Here is a 3,794-nt window from a genome sequence, read left to right as displayed (position 1 = left end):
CACCACCCAAAAAGGCGTGTCTTTACCGAGTGATGTAACGAGCCAGGCAGTCCAGGGAAAATGACAGCACAGCCTATTGCACTACACTAGGGCAATGTAGGGTTTGCAATTCACATCATGTTGGAAATTAGTTTATTTTTTAAACATGAAGTCAAAAGTTTGAGAACACCCTAATTTTTCCACTTTTTTCTAAAATCCAGGCAGTTCATGTCTATTGAATAGCTTGAAATGGTACAAAGAAGAAAGGTACTTTATTAATCCCCAGGGGGGAAATTCATTTTTTTCACTCCTGCTTTGGACATGCTACACACACAGTATATACATACAACCATGCACACCGTGCAGTGGACATGCACTTAGGGAGAGATGTCAGAGTGAGGATGCTGCCATCAACCAGCGCACCCCCAGCAGTTGGGGGTACGATGCCTTGCTCAAGGGCATCTCGGCAGTGCCCAGGCAAGTGAACCAGCACCTCTCCAGCCACCAGTCCACTTGCCAAACTTCATCCATACTGGGACTCGAACCGGCGAGCCAAGGTTCCCAATTCCCTATGGACTGAGCTACTGCCGCCCCCCAAAAACAAAAGTAAGTGGTGTACATTTCAGACGTATACGAAAAGATCTTTTTCAGGGAATAAGAAATGGGTTGCTGTTCTACAGCAATTGAGGTTAGTCAAGCCTTGAAAGTTGGTGCTACCAATTATTACAGGTGTCCCAACTTTCCCTGATTACTTACAACTCCCTCTGTCTGCATAAAAGTAGTGTTGGAACACACTGTGGTACCATACCCTCGTGAGCAATATTTGAACAGTCTTGTACTCCAGAAAGTAATGCGTTGCTTAATAAATGGCCAGAAAAATGTGCCAAAGGTGGCTACTTCGATGAGTCAAAGGTTGAGACTACATTTTGGTTTATGAATTGATTCCATGATTTATTTTTAAATTGATTATTTGTTCGATGTTTTCATTTCAAAGCACATTAAGACATTGAACTGCATAATTTTCAATAAAAAAAACTTGAAAAATGGGGGTGTTCTAAAGCTTTTGACCGGTAGTGTATGATTGTGGATAATTCTACCACATTTTAAAAGTAGAGTTATAAAATGTCAAATTCATAGCGTGTCTACCAACTGATGCGATAGGGCCTGGGCCCTGGACCCAACTTAGTATAAGGTTGCCATTTACCTCTGACCTCATGCTAAGGCTGGGATGCTCAAATATTGTTATAATAAAGTTTTAGCACTTCCCAGATTGCAAACTGTCCTGCTCTACTCTGGGAATCTGTGTTCAGCTCTTGAGTGACCCAGCACTTGGCACTTTGGTCATTATTGTGGTGATGTTAATTGTTGATGATGATAATGGAAGGTCTTAAATGGTTTGGGTGCTTCATTGTAGATGTTCCTTTTTTTATTCAAAAAAAAAAAAAAAATCCTTACTTACTTTTGTGCATTGCCTTTACACTGCTTGGCAGTACCTGCACCCAAATTGACTTGAAGCACTTTGTTACTCTTACTGATCTTGTTTCCTCTTGTCTAGATCTTTGCTTGTGTTGTTCTTGTTCTTGGATGTACGTCGCATTGGATAAAAGCGTCTGCTAAATGACATTGTAACATTGTAACGTTGTAACAAACTACATGAGCGTTGGGAATTTGTCAGAGTGTGTCAATTTACAGCTTCACCATTGATAAATAACTACCAAGACAAAGGTCAGGATATTACCTGGATGAGTATCAACATCTTCTGGCCAACGTAAAGGAACATGGATTCCCTCTTTGTCAGTCTATTTTTCTGTCCCTCTGTCTCCAATTCTGCTCAGTCTCCATAACTGCATTCGCATATGCACAAAACTTCAGAAAACATTAGAAATGTTTGGGTTGGCTTGCATATCTCAACCATATTTTTTGACTTCACTGACTTCACTCTAAATTTTCTGCTAGCTCACTTATAAAATTTCTGTTTGAAGTTGGTTGAGCTGATGTAAGAACACATCAGGAAATATACTGGAAAACTAACCTCTGGGAAGAGAGAAGGGGTGATGCTGTTTCTTACATGCTACTGGACTGAACTCAGAAAAAAGGCATGCAACAGGATGAATAAAAACATCTATAATAGAAGAGATGCATGCACAATCCTCTGTTCTCACATAGCATGCCTGTGTTGCTATGTTTGCCATCATGTTGTAAATATTACACTGTGGTTTTTGAAGAGTGCTTCTGATCTCATGTCCTGCGTTATCCTCCTGTAACAAAGGAAGTATAACCTTGCAACTAAAGCCAACTATTTGCTCATTGGTGGATTGACTTGGATGTCTCTAGATAGTAAAGAGTACGGTCCAGACCCACTCTTGGTCCACTCTCCAACTCTCCAACTCAGCATTAAGTCTTTGTGGCTAACATGACTTTTTTTTAATAGTAATACAGTATATTACAAAGCAGGGGTGTTATAGCATAAGATGACTGCTGAAAGACATAGAGGAAGGTTAATATGAACAGCTGGTTTCCACCCAGGAACCTGTCATGTAATCTCAAGTATCTCAACATGGCCTGAGATAAGAATATTGACAATGGCATGAGATGTTCTTGTAAAGATATTTTTCCCCAACAACAATTCTATTCTAATAATAATAATAATAATAATAATAATGATACAATATTGTAAGAAGTAATTTGCAAAATAGTAAGCTAAGTTTATGTCTTCTTATATACCCCTTGTGTTCCCATGTAGCTTTAAATTGCACAGTGAAACATTGTCATTACATGGACTATGGCAGCCTCTGTCATAGATTTACAACCTTCAGGTCTTATTGACTCAGTCAACTTTAAAGTCAGTGTGCCTGATAAAGAAAAGACACACCTGAGATCATAAAACACTTCATGCCTCATGTATAACTTACAGAGGGAGAGCTTAACGGCATTTCAAGCTTCAGTTTAGAAATAATAATCAAAGCTTCCAAGTGGAACCTTTTTCAAAATACAGCATTGAAACACCAAGAACAGATATTTGATATCAAACCTTATTTTAAATGTTCAAAATAACATGTTTTCTTGCTATAGCCCCACACTATGGCTCTGTCATTTTTTCATATTCGTGCTGAATGTAGTTATGATTGAGGCTCATAACACTGCTCCACTTAGTCATTTTATCATGAGTCATCAAACACACCCTCCTCTACAGGATGCTCTGTTTCCTAGTGCATGACTGGAAGCTTCTGAAATCAATCAATTAGCTTCAACTTTGCTCCTGAGCGTGTCAGGCCATGAAAGATGAAGGCTTTCTGAGCTTCTTTTTTTCCCCGTTTTTCACATTTAAACTATATGTACGGACTCTTACTGAAAAGGTTGTATTTATTTTATTTTATCTTTCAAAATGCTAATTTGAGATGCAGAATAATTCTTTATGTTTGATTTGATGTCAAAAACTACATTCTGTTGAAACCTCCAGCTATAAAGGATACAGTGACAGATAAAGTCTTAATGAAGTGGGTTAAGAATAATTAAAGGGGCACTAACTGAATAGGGTGGGGCGACAGTACAGCATATTTTTATAAAAGGGTTGACAAACTATTCATCTATTAAACGCAAGTATTTACTAAATATCAATAGTTAATCCGAGTTTTAATCAAATGTTTGAATTTTCAATATTCTGCATTTTGATAAAACTTTTAAATACTGGCTTACAACGTAAAGGAATTCGTACCAGTGTCTTGATTTGGGAATATAAAGAATCTAATGAAATTAACTTTATTAACTTGACTTTAAGATTTATCGTTAAAATAAATGCTGCACTGCTTCACCTG

Source organism: Notolabrus celidotus, chromosome 5, assembly GCF_009762535.1.
Source record: "Notolabrus celidotus isolate fNotCel1 chromosome 5, fNotCel1.pri, whole genome shotgun sequence".
Classification (NCBI taxonomy): domain Eukaryota; kingdom Metazoa; phylum Chordata; class Actinopteri; order Labriformes; family Labridae; genus Notolabrus; species Notolabrus celidotus.
This window is presented reverse-complemented; position numbering follows the sequence as displayed.